Here is a 20,091-nt window from a genome sequence, read left to right on the forward strand (position 1 = left end):
AGAGGAACAGAGAGTATAAGTTCCAACACAGCTTTGCTCTCTCCCCCTGCTTCTCTCTCTAGTGAAAATGTCTCTGCTCCTTTCTCCTCCCTTGCTGTCCTCTTCACTCCTGTAATCCCACTGGATTGTACTCTCAGTGTCAATAGAAGATTATTTGGACTGGACACTATTATTGTGATTCACTTGTATCCTAGGAAAATAATTTCTGCCAAACAAGAGCAACAACTAACAGAGTCTTCTAGCTAATGCTAGCAAAATTGTCTGGGAGTGATTTATATTTAGTTAATCAGCACCATAACAGGGAAAGAAATATTAATGTTATTTGCTGACCTTTATTCAAACCAGTAAATATCTTGGTGCTTGCCTATTTGATTGTGCACACTTTGCTCTGTTAATTAAACTTCTGTTGAGAAAGAAATAAGAGCAAAACTGTGATCTTATGGATGATTCACCCTGAAGTATTCAGTGCAAACGGTTTAGCCATAAAAAAGCTTTGTAACCTCTGCTTTGATTTCCTTAGGAGCCTTCCTACACCTCGATTTGGCTGTACCCAGTTGTTGCATTTTCCTTGGAGGCTCTCAGCACTACCACAGCTCAGCCCACCTCTGCTGGCCAGGCAGGGAGGAGGGCTCCGTGCGGAGGTAGCTGTGACCCCCACAGCCCCTCATCCAAGCAGGTTCAAAATTGTGCTAGTGCTAAGGTGAAACAGCCAGAGAGGTGACTGCAACAATTTATACCTTTTTGTCTGCAACGAAATTATAGCTTTTTGTCTTTTTGTCTTAAAAAACAGTAAACCCTAACAGTCCCACAATGACTGACTTCTCTCTTGGTTTAAGGGAAATAAGCTCTGTGGTTTTTAGACTAACAGTATAATGAAATAACATTTAGCTCATCAGAAGATAGCACTTCCCTTTTTACATACATAATTTTCAAATGCTAATTCATGTCTGATCTACTGATCAGATGCTAGAAAATCTCTCCAGGTTAATCTGACTTCTATATTTTCAGGTTAAGTAAGTAGAGTTTCAAAATTAAATGTTACATGGGGGAAGAAACTCAGCAGCTGGTGCTGATTAACCCTTAATCATTAGAAAGGGTCCCAGGATTGATTTGCTTATGGGTTTTGTATAAATTAAACACAGCTCATAGCAGAAGAGGATTAAAAACAAAAACAAACAAACAAGTTTGGAGAGAAATTAAAAAAAAAAAAAAAAGACAAATATTTTAGCACAGGATGCTAAATCTAAAACGTAAGACAGGGTAAATTGCCCTTTCCATGGGAAGCTTTGGTTCCCCTCTGGAAACTTAGGCGCCATCTTAGGAGTTACTTTTTTGTCTAGTTTAAAAGATAATTTAAAAAAATAGAGTGAGTTAAGCTAACCATGTGAACTGTTCTACATCTGGGAAGGTTCCTGCCAATGTCAAGAGAGACGATTGTTCAGTGTTTGTCTTGATGATGGCACAAGGGGCCGAGTTACAAAAATAGGCTGTCTCTAACTTCTTTAGAGGGAGTGTAGTGTTCAGGCAAGGGTTTCTTTCCTTCCACCTGCCTGCAGGCTCAGACTGGGAGCTGGAATTCAGGGAGGTTTCTGTCCCCGCTGCATCAGCTCAGGCAGGAGCAATGCCGGAGCGGGGAGAGAAGCGGAGTGCGAGGCCGAGGTTTATTGCCAAATCAGCACGAGGTGGCAGCATTTTAGCACAATTCTGCTGAGCCTGAGCGGGACGTGACTTGGTAGCTCCAAACTCTGCGGTAAACTTTGGATGAAGGGGGTCTAGCGGAGATATGATCTGGAGTGAGCTATAAAAAGAGCTGTAAAGAGATATAAAACACTTCTGCTAGCATCATAGACCTCACACACTTTGGGGAGCTTGTGGCGAGACAACCACGAAGTATGCTGAACCATTGCATCAAAACAGACCACAAAAATCCATGTTTGTCTTAACATCCCAACACTGTGGACCTAAGAAGAAAGTTGCTCTTCGGTTGAAACTCTGGTTATGCTGCTCTGGAAGCTGTGTCCCGGTGTGGCGTGGCTGGCAAAAATCAGTGATGTGCAGATTGCCTCTGCTTTGTGCGAGGTGGTGCAGAGCAGGGCTCCTGTGCAGATTCCCTGTTGTGCAGTGGGGGTGCTTAAAATCTGAGCCAGCCACAGGGGTGGACTGCTAGTGGGGAACTTAAGCAACCTCTGTGTTGGGTCCGTGGCATACTTATGGAGGAATATCCTGTATTGGTTGGAAAACACTAAGGAGTGGTAAATACAGCATCTAGCCTGATAACCTTTGGCAGTAGCTAAAACTTTGTCATTATTAAAAATCATGTATTGCTTTCCATACCAGCTGTTCTAATTACAAATAATTCCAGCCACTGATCTCTACTGTATGTTTTATCACCAGATCGAAAAGCTCTTTATGATGCATTATAGGTACTTTCACAGCGGTGAAGTCATTAATTCATTTTTCAAATTAAATAAAGCAGACTGACCACTTTAAACCTACCAGGAAAAAAAAAATGTTCAAAAAAGTATGTTCTTAGTTACTCTGCAGCTATTTTCTGTGTGCTTTTCAGTTTCTCGACATGTCGTTAGGTTGGTGGCCACCCAGAGTGAACATGTTGTTCCGTTATTGATCTCAGCAGTAACACGGATAAAATGTCACCTCCCTGCTGCTCCTCATTACTCCCAGCTTTGTACAGTCAAGGAACTCTGCCCCAATAGTCCCTGACACAGACATCTTACACCACGGCACAATTTAACATTAAGTTGAGTGCCTGTCCTATGTTCCTGCATGAGAAAAGTAGCATTTGTCTTTCTAGGATGCTTTTTATTTTTTTATTATTATTATTTTTGTTAATTATTCTGCTAGCATTAAAAAGCTGTTTGCTGAGGGGAGCTCTCATTGGAGCCCTGCATGGTGAGACTTTGACAGTCCTGTGGGATTTGAAAGGAAAATAACCTGAGAATGAAAACCAGCTCTACAGCTCAATATTTTTGGCATTAAGTTAGGCTTCCATAGTAATAATATTAGCTGTCTGTGTTTTCTCTTCAACAGCAGAGAGCTTTTAGGGAAGAATCCACTACTTCTGAGTCTTTTACATCATATTAAAGATAACAATAACTTTCTGAATTTAAGGAGAAAAAATGGTAGTCCATCTGCTGCTGTTAAAGTCATGTTCTTTTCCCTTGGGTACAATAAGTAAACCCACAAGGGAATGAGACAGCAGTGAACAGGGTTAGAAAAGTGTCAGTTCTGTTCCTGACCTGTTTTTGCTATTGCTGTACTGAAGGATCACTCAGCAACATCCTCTATCACCCACTCTTAGACCTAGCCCTGGGCTGAGAAGTGAAGTTCTCATCTGCCTCACTTAGAAGCTCAAAGAGGAGTTACAGAGGGGAGAGATATTGAGTGGCCTCTCTAACCTTGACTGTCTTTAAGCAGAAAGCAAAAGGAAAAATAATAGCAAAGAGATGAGTAAGTGAGACATGAGGAAGAAGGGCAAGAGGGGGCAAAAGCCTCCTATGCCAGATGGTCAGAATTTAGGTAGAAGGAAGGGGAAGTAAGAGTGACCTAATCCCTCTCCCTGAGCTAGCCTGGTTTGCACTATATGGATATGAATGTCCTGGTAGATCTAGGATTCAATCAGATGGTGATGACACTACCTATAATCATAATCTCACAACGCTCATCATGAATAACTTTTGAGGTAAGTCTTCTGAAGGCAGTGGTAGACTTGTTCTGTGAGTACTAACGATCTGAAAAACAATAGTAAAGATAGCAGTAACTGTTAACAGTTGATTCCCTTTTTTAGTTCATTGCAGTGGATCTGAACCATGAGCACTCCATAACAATGTTGTTAATTAAATGCCCCATTCAGAATAATGTATCACCTTCAGTTCTGGCTGAGGTTTTTACACCTTATATGAAGGGCTGACTTGACCTCTCTTTCTTCTGTAGATCTTTCAGGACTAGTTTATGAGAAATAAAAAGGCCAAATTTCTCAAGATTATACCAAAAGTTTGCTGAGAAAGTCAACAATATAAATTATCCTTTGGCTAACATCCAACTGGTGATTTATACTACCATTCCCAGGTAGTCAATAGGAAGGCTGGAACATTTTAAGATGTATTTTCCCCCCGAGGAAGGAGTAATTGAAATTTGTATTAAAGTTGATTAGGTGTTTCAGCTAATACTAGATTCCCATACAGTGTCCAGGAAGAGATTATCTGTTTTGAAAGAAATTCTCTGTTTTAAAGAGGTTACACCCTAAAGAAGAAAAGAGAAGAAAGAAAAGTGACTTGTCCAAGACCACCCAAAAAGTCCATGCTAGATCCTGGACTATGTCGTATGACTAGGATGCTCTGCAGTTTTACCATACTTCATTCTCCTTAGAGAGCTGCTCAGCTTTTAGAAACTCTTTGTCCTGTTGTGGAAACTTTTATTTTCCCAGATCAGTGGCAGCAATAAAGCTAGAAGTGTTGAGCTCTGTGATGTCCCAGTGACCACAGCAGCCTGAGAACAGTGACCTGAAGGAAAAGAAGAAAGAGCTGTTATTTTTGCTTCATCCCAGCTCCACAATTTGCTCTTATTTCACTCAAAGATCTCTGGTGTGGCTTTCATTAGTTTTTATTAGACATATGTGATTTCTGTAGCATTTCCAATATTAGTCATTCACTTTGCTTTCTTGAAATATGTTATCACAATTACTTTGTTTTGCCTTTTCAGTCATCTGCAACCTGTGCTGCAACCACATTTACACGCGAAGACTGACCAGTCCCTTGCTCATGTCACTGCCTCACATTTCTACTTTAATGAATGACGTGTCTCAGCTGCAGTTGCCCTTCACAGTCTTGTGACATTTTCTATTTATACCAAAAAGTTTTCTTCTGACTCCAATCAGGCACTGTTGTAAAATTTAAATATCTTTCCAGACAAACTCTGTTCTTTCTCCTGTGATCACCCTCAAGATTTGGAATGAAATCTGATATGGGGTGCTAGATTCTTACCTTTAGGGTTCCCTTTAAAGCTCTGTTATAGTCTTTTATCTTGAAAAAGGATCTTGATTTTCCAAGACAATCAGCTAACAGTCCAATGTATATTATTGGTTAACTATCATCTTGGTCTGTCTTGAAGATGTGATTGCGAGATGTCTGTCTGTGACTGCCTCAGTCCATGAACGTACAGCACCTTGAACAGCTCAGACTTATACTGTAATTATATTTCTCGTACAACAGTAGTATATGAGGAAAAAAATAAAATAATTCTCCAGAAATTCCTTGCTGTAACAAAGTATTTTTGAGGATATTGCCTGTAAGGTACATAACTGGTCAAGGCAGAGCAACAATATAGGCCTCAGCAAAATTACAGGAACATTTCAGCTTTCAGCAGAGCTATCTTAGCAGTGCACTTGTGCAGTTCTGCTAGCTCCTGTACAATTCTGAGCTTATTCAGAGCTAGCTGTGCATGATACAGTTTTACAGGAATAACTTGAATATATGTGTGCTTCCATTCTGTGTCCATAAATTGGGCTATCTGTGCTTCCCAGCCTTTTGCAGATAGCAAGGACTGATAATAGCAGAGGATGGATTTTGATGTGGGAGTGCTGTCTGGCCTGACAGCAACAGAGGTCCTGCATGTACCTTGACAGGGAACTAAACTGGAGCAAAATAAAATTCAGCCTCCCTCCAGAGAGATTTATCTTAGAAATGTTTAGAAATGGCATTTGGGCTCACTGATCTCCTTAAAAGAACTTGCATATCACATGTGATGGAGAAGCTGACTCCCTTCCAGGCCCTGGAAACTAGTTGCAGCCATTAATTCTTTACATGCTGCATAATTTAGACCTGATTAAATCAGCCTGGGAGTTTATTCCAACACTGCAATTTTTTTTCCAAATAGGTGCATCAGTAGTGTGGGTTTAAAAGCATGACTGAACAGTGATAGTGACACAGTTATAAAAAAAAAGAGAAGACAAAGTCTTCTGCAAAGACCTCTCCCTTATTCACATGAGTGAGGATGGGGCAGATGTGAGACAGAGAAAATGAATATCAGTGAAAGGAAATTTAATTGGCAATGGCAGATGTTTTTGTGTATCAAAGTGTGAACGTCTTCATTTTCAAAGACAGCTTTGGCCTTCTCCCACTCTGGAAATGAATGAATAAAGAAGAAGAAGAAGGTGAAAAGAAAAATGTCCACACCTTTCCCACTCTTCCTTCTCAGGACAAATGCCCTAGCATAATTTTTTGAAGATGAGCTTCAGGTGTGCCAGTGGGTATTGCTCTCTGTTTTGGGGTACTTTTTAGAAAAACTCTTTCACAAGGACAGAACTATGCTCTCTGCTGAACTTTTCTAGTAGTTGGCAATCCCCAGATTCTTTATCAATATTGTGCCCACCTGAGTGTCCATCTGTCCAGTTCTCAATGGTGTAAATGGATTTCTCACGGTGGTTGGAAGGATCAACATTCATTGACACTGATAGTAATATTTTTTGCCTCACTAAATATGAAAAAGTAGTCCACATCCAAGGAGATAACTGTTTTTTTGTTTTTGTTTTTATTTTTTTTTACTTCTTGTGAGTGTTGAGATAAAGGTAATTATAGACAGTAGAAATGGAAAGAGACATATTTACCCTCTGGGAAGGACCTTTTAAAAAGTACCTTTTACTTTGATAAGTAAATCAAGACTTCTATCATATATTTTTCCTTTATGTGTAACTCACCAGTTCATGCAAATTGAGACGTCAGTCCTGCTTTGTAGTAACCAACATGGACCTAACGAAGGAGTAAGAGAAAGCCCACAGCAAGGACATCTTCAGAGTAACTTCAGTGCCTAAGATATATGCCCTCAGAGAAAAAAAAAAAAAAAGATTGTACACTAGATAATGACATACTTGTCAGTTCAGGTGTTGTCACCTCACACTCAAAATCACTAACTGTCCCAGGCTAGCTTCTTCCACACAAGGAGCAATTTCACTTGTAAGATATAATATGAAAACAAAAGGAACATCTGTCTCATCTCATTTTTTTAATTTGTTCTGTTTTCATGACAAGAATGGTAGCATAAAAGTGGCAATTCCTGCTATTTGCCTATATTTAAGCCAAACTAATCCTCACAGTTTATATATACATTTTATTAACATTCCTGTGAGTAATAGCCTTGATTTCTCAAAGATCAGCTAGGAAGTGATGATTGAAAAGCAATAACTTTTTATGGATCCTTGCCAGAAGGAGCATATACACTAATAATACAGTATTTTGTTTTCTTAGGTTGCTGTTCCTTCATACAGCAATTTCCCTAATCAAAGCACAGTGTACATTAAACACTGAAGAATTTGCTTAGTGAAAAAGATACAGCATTTTGGAGAGCTCCATCACAAAAACATTTTTGATCTTCCCTTTAATCATAAACAGCTTGAATGCAGCAGGAAACCTACAGCTCTCTGTTTCTTGTTTAAAAATATATGAACAGTTTGATTAATGGTTTCATCTACCAGATGAGTGGAAAAGAGGATTTTCCTGGGATTGTACTAAGTGCAGACAATTGTTGGAATTCTTCAGGAGAGGACTGAGTTCTTCTACATATATTTTCTTAATTAAAAAATCACTGCAATCAGTGCCACTAAAGCAATTTGTGTTGTATTTCTGTTTTGTTTCAGAGGATGGATAGATGGATTTTACTCCTGCTGTCTCACAGTTTCAGATTTTCCCAGGGCATTCTAATGGCTCCAGTGGGCATTCCTAAACGTCCCTTTGAGGCATTGCTCAAGATCAGTTTTTTTTTTCTGAACAGACAGCAAATCTGGAAGCAAGTCCCAGCTGAAGCACTCCAGGGCACCATCTGAAAGAGAAGGGTCCCTGGGTGCCTAAGTGTTTAATGGGGTGTTGATATGCCACATAGATATATCACATATCCAGACATATCTGGACCAGCCTTGGGCTGCCTGTAGCAGCTCTGTGAGCCCTGATCTAGATAAAGCATTGGTGGTTGATAGAGCAAGCTGTGCTCCCAGCTGTTCCTGACATCATTTCATGGAGGCAGTCGACAGAGGTAAGACTTGCCCACCTGTGGAAGTCACCTCCAACTGGGCTGGATTCACGACTTTCCTAAAGTCTGGGCAGAGACAGCTGCCCTGGCAGTGATGTTTGCCCAGGTGTATCCCAGCTGGTGTGAAGGGTGCTTGTTTAGAGCTGGCATGAAACTGTAAGAAAGCACCAGGTAGCTGGAGCAAAGGACAAACTTTGGGTAGTGTAAGGCGAAGCAAAAGTCCTCCATAACCACCACACCTTGGGCTACTGGAAAACAAGAGGCTCTAGCTCAAAGCGGGCAACAGCTGGACAGTTTTCACTTTTCTAGGAGGTAAACTAGGAACTCAGAAATGCAGCAATGAAGGACAGACTGGTATATATATCATATTCCTCACTAATTAATTAATTGTTTTATATATTGATCAAGAGTGTGTGGGATTCACTGCACTGTAAACACATTCCTTAGCATTCTTGTGCTGCAGAATATACAATGTAATTGTAATCCTGACTAGATCATAAAAGTATATCATCATACCTTATCTGAAAAAAATATCATATTTTTCTGTATTTTACTCATATCTCTCTTTCACCTTATTCCTGGATAAAGAAACAGGGTGTTTTTGTGTTTTTGTTGTTTGTTGTTGTTGTAAATACTGGAGTTGAGCCTTTATGCAAAAATACCTGGGAATTCTCAGAGCAATAAGGGAGTACAAGAGCTAGAATTGCTAACTCAAATATTCTGAGTGCAAATATTAAACTATAATTCTCCAGCGAATTCTCTGATTTTGTTAACTTCAGAAAACAGATGTCTGAACAGATACAGTACCCAGATAATCCTTTTATTAGGGTGTAGAAAATGTTTTACTTTTTATTTCTCATTTTTTTCTGTCTTATTACCATGAGTTGTGCCCCATAAGAACCCTGTCTAACATCCCCAAATCCAATTTGCCTTTTTTTCCTTATCCAATTCCATAATACATATTTTGCTTAGGATTTAATTAATTTGCTAACAATTAATCAATTTTACTTAAAAATCTGAAACACTTGGCATGTCTGGCTGTGATATATTTATTTGGAGCCCCTTCAAATATTCAAATCACTGAACTTTTTAAAAGAGTCTCGGAGAATTAAACATTTCTCAACTATAATCTTTCTCTGTTTTGCTCACACGCATATACAGGTATACACATTCACATACTGCACATGCTTACTCTTTTTTTTTTTACAGATACATTTTATATGTCCTATTCTTCTCTTACTTCATGATTACTAGTGATTTCATTGAAATGAAAGTCTATTGCTATGTAAATCAGACAATTCATTCATATCCATAGACTTGTGTTGGAGAGCAGAAACCTTCACATCAGAACTCTACAACAAAAAATTTATGACATTTTCAGGAATTAAACATATGAGGAAATATGCAGTAGAGTGGCCCCACCGGCAAACTGGAAAGAGATTAAGGCACAGCCTGCCTCCACATTTCCCTTACACCCGGTGTGCTATGATGCAGCACAAATATCCCAGGTCTCATCCAACACTGTAGACAAAAAGTATGCCTTGAATGAATGGATTACTTCAATTCCAGGCCCTCTGAACAAGGGACAGTGTGTCTGTCTTGGAATTTTTTCTTTTAGACAATTGCTCATGGGCTGGTAAGATAGCAATGCCCTTCACGGACACTCAGAACCTCTTTCTCAGGTTTTCCTTAGGAAAAATTAAAGGATTCACTCTGTTCTCTTTAGCAAAATTGTCTGCCTGTGCACAAATCTGTGTGTCTGGGACTGCTGTTCTGGGAGAGACAACTTTAGATATATAATTTATGAAGCACATTTGACACAGAGATTATAAATATTTAGTGCTTTGGATGCACACAGTATGTTATGTGACCCGCATCCACATGAGGCAAAGCAGCCCAGACTTTGGACCACAGGGGCTGAACATCTCACCATCTTCTGGGCTGAACTACCTTTGGAAAGACTTTACACAATTTGCACTGTTTTCTCAACTTGACTCCCAATCCTATTGGGTGTTTAATATATCTTATTATTATTATTAAGCACTTTGAGACCCAGGAATGAAAATAGTCACTTACCAGTAGATAGTATCATCCTTATGGGATAAATAATCTAGAATTGCAGAGTACTCTTACGTATCATTTCGTTTTTTCATTTATAATCTGTAAAGCTGAATCTGTCTGATGGAGTTAATTACTGCACTCTCCACTGTGACAGCTTCCTCGTCTGTATTTTGCTGCTCTGATGCAGATGAGCTCAGAAATCCAAGCAATGAGCTGAAACACCCTGATTCACAAGCTGCTGATGTTAAAATATGTAAATGTGTTCTGGCGCACATTCAGGTTATTGCAACAAACAGGACAATGGCCACTGCTGCAGGAGAGAGAGCAGGAAACTAGTTTTCCAAAGGATATAATACTTTAAAATCACCCTGTTATACTGCAAGTTCAAACGCCTTGAAGAACATCACATGCTGCAGCAAGAATGAATGCACTGCTAGATATCAGGGTGCCTTGCTACAGAAGCACCCTGCATCTTCCTTCCCCACATCAGCATGTGGCAAAGCAGAAAGAGGCCAGCTGGTTCTTTATGATGGCAATGCTTTAAGATGACCAGCTGACGTAGAAGAAAAGCAAATGTTGCAAAGGGTATCCAGTGGAAGAGCAATCAAAGCCTTGTAGGGCTTTGATCAGCTTCCTGCTGCCAGCCTCTGAGTATCAGTTTGAACCTCTCACACTTCCACCTTCCCAAAAGGACTCAGTAAATACATTAGTTACAATTTTATTCAGCTCACACAAGGATCATCCAAGTTCTACACATGCATGAATTTTATATACCCTGATAGCTCTGCAAATAACTTATTATTCCCAGTGGAAAAGTCTGGCATGTGGTAGCACCGTTAGGTAAAAAATAATCAATTTGTTGACAAAATATGAACATACTATGCAGTATTTTGTGCTCTTGAGGGAATTCAGTCTTCAGGAGAAAGTCACTGATGGTTTTTGAGGCTGAGAATGCCAAAGTTATGCTGTTGTATTTTAAACATAATGCAGGTGTAGTGCTGCATTCATAATTCAAACTCCCACTGTTGCAGCCTTACTACAGCAATAGCATCCTTCTTTCACCATCAGCACAAGTGACAGAAGAAGTTTGACAACTTGTTTCAAAAACCTTTGGATAATGGGGCTGCTCAAAACTAGTGAGCAGCCTGAGTAATTTATTTCTGTGCTTTTCCAATTTGCTTCTTATTCAAAAGACAACGAAAGCAATAAAAACAAACTACTTTACTGTGAATAAACAGTTCCTTGTGGCGCTTTGTTAAAAGATTATTTTCTAAAAGTCTTTTCCACTCACCAAGAAATATTATGCTGGCTCCTCTCTGCCAGTAAGGCAAATGTCTCATGAAGAATATCAGGACCAAAATTTCAGTGCTGTCGTTCACTTACATATTAGTCCCTGAAATATTAATACAAGAGTTTTTCAGCTGAATTGTTCCCATGTAGCACCATGAAACCTCACTTATTAAGACCACATTCTTTGTCACAGTGAGGCGTTATAATAACTGGTTTCCAAACATGTAATCACTTGTTTCCCATCTTAAACCTCAGCATTAGCTGAGAGTACTATAAAACGCGGTTGGAAATTATTCTCATTTTTCTATGAATTTTATTACAAAGATGTCACCTGTAGATATTGTCTCCCACACTGGAACACAATTCAGTTCTTAGTAACATAAGGGAGGACTGAAGGCAAAGGCTCAACCTTGAGAAGGATCCTTGTGACAGAATATAATGGTCTGATTTGGGTTTCTTCTTGGATGGTTTCAACACCTAGTTTTTCCTGCAAATGATTCTTGCATGCTTCTTGGACATTTAGATTTGAAAGCCATTCTCAGCTGCATTTTAGATTCAGATCTATCTCCCATGAAAATCAAATTAAAATCTTCCTATCAAAGTACTGTTTTAAGGTTCATCAAATACTGAAGGTGGGATGCATAATCTTCTTTTTAGAGACTTTGTACCAATTTTGTAAAAATGTAAATATTGCTTTGAAATAATGTCTCTAATAATAGTACTTTATATGAACTACTTTTTTTACATAAATGCCATTTCTAATAACTGAAATGTGAATTATTCATATATTTTATCTTTAAAGATCCTTTATATGTTATCTCGAATGAAATTTGAGTTATGATAATCCAATTATATAATAATAACATACAAGTTTTCATTCATGTGGTTATTCTAATAATAAATCAAAATGGTGAAAAAACATATAGCGGAGGGCAAAGAGGTATGCATTTTGTTCATAAATTAATTTGAAAAATAATATAGAAAGATAAATTTTGAAATCACCAAAATGACACCAGCATATAAAATGTTGCATACTGATTTGATAAAGTCTGGAGTCTACACAATTAATTCTCATTAATTTTGAATAATTTCAGCAGCCTAAATATTTATACTTTAAATGTTTGCAGGACTATATTTTTGGACTGGAGCTCACAGTAGTTTTCTTTCCACATAGATTATCCTCAAGATCTTAAACGACTTTGCTTCAGTTTGTGGATTCAAACCAACATGACACAATGATAAATCCAAGTTAGGTTGTGTATCAACGCACGTTTCTTATCTGATCCAGTAGTCGGAATCATTTCCATCATTTTTCTGATGTCAGTGACATCATCTTATGAAACAATGAGGCATATGGAACTGGCCTGCCTAGAAGTGACTGACAGCACATGACCTTGTCATGGAACTCGGTTTATGTTGTTGATTTACTGTAACAAATTCCCTTTGGGTTTCTAAGAGATACATTTGGCAATTAATACCTCCCAAGCTAAGTGTCTCATGTCACTGCTGTAATAAATCTCATCCTGAGAAGAAAGATGTTGAATTTTCTGAGGTGCTACTGAATACATATGTACAAAAAGCAATATTTTGTTGTTCTATTTCAGGGAATTAAATCATTCAGAGACATATTCTCCCTTTTCTGAGGTTTATGTGATATCTTTCTTTCAATTGCTGGATCATGTGTTAAATTCCACTTGTCCAAATCTTGTATGCTATCACGGCAATATATTTTTTGTATCACTTAAATCCAAATGTGAAATGCTTTCCAGACATTGCAAGCATTTGGACTCTTAGTGTCAGTCCATTTTCAATAATTACCTGACAATAAATTACCTGAAAACACACAGACAGCTTCTGCTTCTGGTATACATAATCACCAGAAATTAGCAAGCAATTTCTAAAGGGAAACTGTTAATTCTGCCCTCTCACTCCAGGTAACCTCCATGGCCGTAGAATTATATTGTTACCATTGATTACTGCATCCACAACACAGCAATTTGCAGCAGATAAATGGCTGCCAAAAATAGCATCCTGCTGTTCTCCATGGGAAGTACTTGGAAATTCTGCAATAGTATTGCTATTGCTCCAGCAACATGAGGACAAGAATGAGGAGAAAGATGAGGACAAAGATTGACTACCTCCTCTGCTCTCTTCTTTCCCATGAGTGGTTTCCCACCCAGCTTCTTTAGCTCAATGAACTTTTCAATGAGGTGAATAGCAGTGGTATAAAACACCACACGTTTGGATTGCTCCAAAAAAGCATATTTGGAGGAGGGTAACCTAAAGCTGGAGAATAACCTAAAGCGTTCTGTGACAGTCAGAAGTTTTCAGCAATATTTTTGACTTAAAATCAGATTTTTATCATGCTTTCTTCTCTTTTCCTGCATATGTTCACCAGTCTTTTACTGAAAGGCATATATTTATTTTTTATTTATTCATTTAGGGATGATCTATATTTTGTTATTTATTTTCTGCTATTTTATATCCTATCCTTTGACTATTTAAAAAGTTGTCCAGCAAATATCCACTATTTCTTTATGGCAAAATAGCCAAACAGAACAAAGGGAGATGTTTGAGTCTTAAGAAAACAAAATTCAAGCTTTTTTCATTAACCTTCTTAAGAAAAAAAAAATGCCAAAAAATCTTTTCCATTAAAAAATATTTGACCAGATATACCTGCTATAAAATGTTGAAAAGCAACTGGATTACCATATAGAATTTCAATTAAAAACAGGAGAGCCTGAAAATCTTTTTCTACCAGTGTTAAAATGCTCTCGATAGGTCTAAAAATCTTTTTGACAATTTTATGCCCTAACTTCAGGGACTGCTATGTTGCACCTCATCTCACTAGCTAAAGAGGACTTCATAACAAAATAATTCTCTTTTCTCAGCTAAGTGATTGTGTCTATTATATTTGTCATCTACAAGCAGAATGAACCCCCAGCAGTAAAAATTTTTGCTTCAGAGGACTCAGTTTTACCAAACTGAAAGTAATGAAAAGCTAAGTGAGCAATTTTAATAAGAAAACAAAAAGAGATAATTGGAGTTAGGTTATAAATGCTTTGATAAATGTCTAAAACCTCGTACTGAGAGAAGCCTACAATATTTAAAAATTCAGCCTCATCTAGCAGGAGAGTAAGAACAGCAAAGGTTAAGAAGCACATAGGAATGTGAGAGTAACGAATACAAGTTATACAGAATCAGAGAAAACAGATATTGGAACGAAAGAGCAGGTTTTGTAAAGGTTTTGTAGAACCAAGCAGGAGTACAGGAGCCAGGAACAAGAGGAATCCTACCACCAGTTCTCGTCAGTTGTTTGACAAACATGATAAAAAGTCTATAAAGCAGAAAAGACTGTGCTCAGGAAATGTTCTTGATCTGCAGATGAGGGAAATTGTTATGTGATATAGCCCCCAACAACAGCCAAGGACATAAAACAGAAGGCAATAATGTTAAACATTTTAAAATTAAGCATGCCTGAATAATTTGTGTTTATGAGTCTTTAAAGAGTAAGCCAAAGTGGTGTGTCAACATCACTGCTGAGTTTTAATGCTCTTGGATAACAGGAAATTTCTGAGTAACACAAAAAAAAAGGGCACTGCTAATATTTTTAAAGTATTTATAGGTTTCTCATACTGACATAATCCCAGACAAATAATGAACAGCTGATATAGTGTTCTGTTAATACAGAAGTATGAAGAGGAACAAATGAAATTGTTTTTTGCTGTGATTTAAGGAAAAAAAAGTCTCAGACTACACTGACTTTTTTTTCGCCCTGAGATTCTAAGGTTTAGTTGAGAATGGTATAGTTGTAAAATTAATATACTTAGTGACTTATTAATGCTTTTGAAAAAGGTTTTTGGTTTTGCTCTGGAAGGTGTCTTCACTGAAATAAAAAGATAAAAAATCAGCATTGATATATTAGAAGGATTCAAAACTAATTAACTGATTGGTGTCAGAATAATTGTAAACAGTTTTTGCCATCATTGAGCAGATGTTTTTCTAATAAGGACCCTTGGGGTTCATTTGTATTGAACATTTTTTTATTTTTTTTCCCAAGAGATTTTGAAGGAAATGTGAAAGGTAAAAAGTGAATAGCTTGAAGTTGAAGCCAGATGTATTTGTATGGATTCCACTGGCCTAACGTATGAACCCACACCCAAGCTTTAATGAGTCAAACTGGAAACATAAACTGATTTAGTAAATGATCAAAGCCCTTTGCTATAAAGACTGCATGCTAATTTTAATAAGTTTATCCTGACTTAAATCAGATAAAGAAATTATATACATTTTGTCTTTGATAAAATTGATTAGAACTACTTCAGTTAGTACAGTGCAAACTCTGGGTTAGACCAGCTTTAGCTTGGCTCTGCCGCTTGTGAGTCCTCTTCACAGTGTCTAAACAAGAGCAGCTATTACAATGAATTGATCATTTATGCACATAAGAAATTAGCATGATTCTGCACTGATGTTTGCACTTCATAGTGATTGTTCTCCTTTTTGAGCAAGGTTTAATGTTGCCACACTTTAGAGAGCTGAATAAAGTTGTCCATGCTCCTGTACCCCAACAATAAGTGTGGAAGACGTCAAGTTTACCCTCTTGAACCTAATCTAATGTTTATATAAAGGTGAATATTTCTTTTTAAAGAAATCATATCTGTTTTATACCAGATTTCTGATAGCCATACTAAAGAAATATTAGATAAGATATGAAAATTGTCACAATTTTCTTTCTCTGCATTAGGCAGTATACATCTATTAAATTAGAGAGACCTCAAAATGTCATTATGGTTCATGGATATTAACAAAAGCAGAAGAGTTAATCAAAGTAGCACAGGCATTAATTCCTGTTTTGCAATGAAAAGCAGTCAGCTCTCAGCTTACCAGGAAAAAATCTAGGTGACTTTATTTTGTCTCTTAAATCTATCTGACTCCTTCTTGAATGTCATTTCTTTTTCTGCTCTAGCCTTTGGCCTACAACCATATGCAGGGTGTACAGTAATGCTATTAGACAGCTCAGCAGGAATTGGTCACACCTTCTGTGGGGGTATCTCCTGTGAAGTATCAATTTGTTCCACCAAGAAAATGGTTCATTTGTTGCTGTGTCCTATTTTACCTTGTTTTGTCTTTCTCTGTTGTCATTTATTTCCTGAACAGTTTAGTCACTGAGGTTTTAGAAAGCCACTGGCTCTCACTAAAGTGTAATATATAACATACATATGCTAGGGATGTTTATAACACCACAGTATATCTTCAGATGTGTTTGATGTATTTACCCCTTTCAGCTGAGGCTGGAAGTTTGAATAGTCATTGTTATGCCTCTGGGAAGTTCAGTATGTCTGCTTCTTCTAATGACAATAGTTTATTCAGGTGCAATGCATACATATTACTTATTTAGCAGTCATCTATAATTCCGTGTGAGACAGGTCAGGTTTGGGATAAATAGGCCAGTCATGAAAGTAAACAGCTGAGATTTTCTTGTCTCCCACTTATTGTCAGCAATAACAAATTTACAACAACAATATCTGTGCTGTGCCATGCAGGATATTCATTTGGAACATTTTAACACTGAGTGCTGTCATATTCCCTTGTCTTCCTATTCCTCAATAAAAAAAACTTCATAAAAGCCCTGGATCAGATCCAGGTCATCTGAAACCTGACTTTCAGAGTGCTTCAGTTTGAGGCTCTTACATTCGGGAAGAGGACTGAGTGAGACTTTTTAAAGTAAGTTTTCTATTGCCCTTTAAGTGGAAAGAGGTGGGTACTTCTAAAGGACTCTGGGAAGTCTAATCTATTTATGGGGCCTGCTGTTATCCTACTGCTTTGTAAACTACTCCATCAGTACTCAAAAAAACAACCAACCAACAAAACAAACAAACAAAAAAAGCAGTAGAAGTAATGCTGTCTTCACAGTATCCAAGTATTCTGAGCACTGGTATTTTGAAGCTGTTTCTCTTTGGTTTTATTAAATATTTAACCACTTCTGTCAAGGTTGCATTGGTCAGTGAGAAAGTAAAGGCAGAGACAGCACTTGAAGGCAGAGACAGCATCTGCCACAGAAGAGTAAGTGCAGGCCTAACTATTGCTCTGCCAATAGGAATGTATTTTTTTCAGAATGCACCCTTTCTAAGAGGTTTGGCACTAAACACCAGGTCTAGGAGAGAGCAGAAATCATAAGTCCTGGCATCCCACATACAGTTTTAAAATATTTTATCCAAAGTTAAAGACATGTCCACAGGTCAAATATAAAATACAGAACAAGTAACTTGAAGTAACAAGTAACACAGAAAAGGAAGACGTTAAAGGTGAAATTACAAACATAAGCTATTCTCCCAGTAAGCTGTTCATTGCCTCTGAAGAATGCAAACCTATCCTCCTGTTATTTATAAATTGTATGAGCCCAGAAACTCTATCTGATTCAAATCAAGTCATCCCATCTTTTCTTTAACCACCAGGATAATAATTTCTAGATTAGTTAAAAGCTGTGTTGCTGGAGATTTTTATGACAGTTAGCAATTAGTCAGTACAATCAAAATTCTCAGCAAGGTCTGTGATTCTTACAGAAGACCAGCCAAGCTGAGTCAGACAATATGCTTTTCCATCAGTAGCCATAAATAAATGCTTACAGAAGAGCCAAAGAACAGGACAAGCATATACATGTCTTCTTCCTAGCACTCTTCCAGACTGACCATTTTTGGTCTGTTTTTTTAAATATATATACTTAGTACTTCCGAATGGATTTTTCTGCTAGGAACTTCTCTCTTCTCAAACTCACATCCTCTTTTGGCAACCACAACATCCTTCTTCTTCTGAGGACTGTGCCATTAAAATCATACCTCTCCCTAACCACTTTCAAGCAACCAAATATTTTCTCGGAAGGTAAAAATCCATGCTGGGCAGCACTGTATTTGGACAGCTATTTGTTTCTGTTCATTCTGCTCATATTTATCATTTTAATATATATCAGTAATGTCCACCTCACATTTTTTAAGTTAAGGTGTTGTTTGTAAAGTCATCAGCATGACCTCAATAAAGAGGCATTTAGCATATGGTTGTGTCTGACAGCAATTACTGTTAGCTGGAGGCACTCTACTCTGAAACAGTGAATGCACACTTTCTGCTAAGGGAATTTGTAAAGCTCTCTCCAACTTAGTGATAGGAGACAAGGAATACCACGACTTGTGAAAACAGTGAGGAATTTAACATGGGGAATTCTGTATGGAGAAGAAACAAAAATGATGAAAAGCTCTATGAGCTCTAACAGCTTGCCTATAATTCAATCACATCATGCAGTTTGAGAAGTCCAGTCTCATGTATAATAGTTGAAGGGGAGACCCTTGAGAGAAACCCAGTGCAATACAAAAATTGTCTTTGATCCAGTCCCGTATCTGGGTGTCTCAATAAATATTTCCATGGCTGCTGCTGGGCATTGGGCAGGTTCTTAATGACAGTCAGGACACAGGCAAATTATTTAGGTATTTAAAGACTTGGTAAACAGTATGAGACAGAAGAATTCCATAGTAGGTTAAGACATTTAACATTTACCTTTAAAAAATTATGCAGTTGATTCAATTCAATTCAAAACAAATAGACTCAGGTATCACACCTACATCCCCTATGTTCCGGGAAAGCACCCTAGCCCCACTCTCCTCATAATGAAGAGCTGGCAGTTTAGTGGAGTCTTCTGTGTAACTGCTGATCAGAGCATGAAAGGAAATATGTCTCCTGTGCACAGTTTTCAGGGTATTCCCCTAGGAAGGATTAGGCCTGAGGTGTGATCTCTGCTCCCAGGACCTCGGACTGCAGATTAGGACTGTCTCATGTTAAACACATAAACAGACTGTGGAAGAACGTTGAGAGCCTGGGTCTTTGCCTTTCCCCAGGGAGTATTCTATCTGCATAACCATGCTCACAGGTAAACTCTTTCCAGGAATTTCATGCTTTTGTGCACAAAACAGTAAGCACCATGGGGAGCATCCCTAAGGAGCCAGATGTTTTATCAGACCAGGTAGAAATCTCTGACAGATAAAGATGATCCCTATTTTGTTATATAATGAATAAACACTCAAAAATTTGCCTATTGTAAGGACAGAAATGCTACTAGCAATATTCTGGTTGTGTTAATTAAAAGGAGAAAATTAAAAAAAAAAGAAAAAAAAAGGAAAAAAAGGAAAAAGAGAAAAGGAAAACAAAAGAGAGAAGAAAGAAGTATGATCCAGATGACATCACTGGTCACAAAAGCTTTCTTACAAGTGAGAAATTGCAGGCAGCTGAAACACTTTGTTTTGGGGAGGTGGGAGGCATATCTCTGGATCTCAAAGATTTCAACCTGAAATTCAACCAAGGACTCCTGGATGGGCTTCTAGGTGTTGCTGAGGCAGCCAGGGAAATGGGCTCCACATCGCAGGCTGGTTTACAATGCTACTCGGAATAGCATGCCTCCAAAGTGTGTCAGTTGCTGAGTTTGGTGGGACTTTAACCCACAGAGGTCACTCCCTTTAATGCAGGTCATTTCTGATGTTATGGTTGGATCTCCCATGAGAGTCTGGTATGCAATATTACAAAATACAACTTGTCATAAAAGTAACTTGTATTTTTTTTCTTTTCTTTCTACAAAATAAAAGTAATTCTAACTACAAAAGAACAATATGTAGCTGTTCTTAAGAGTTGTGAGACTTCTGGGATTTGATTCGTGGTGGTAGA

Source organism: Anser brachyrhynchus (genome assembly GCF_964034855.1).
Source record: "Anser brachyrhynchus genome assembly, chromosome: 1".
NCBI lineage: Eukaryota > Metazoa > Chordata > Aves > Anseriformes > Anatidae > Anser > Anser brachyrhynchus.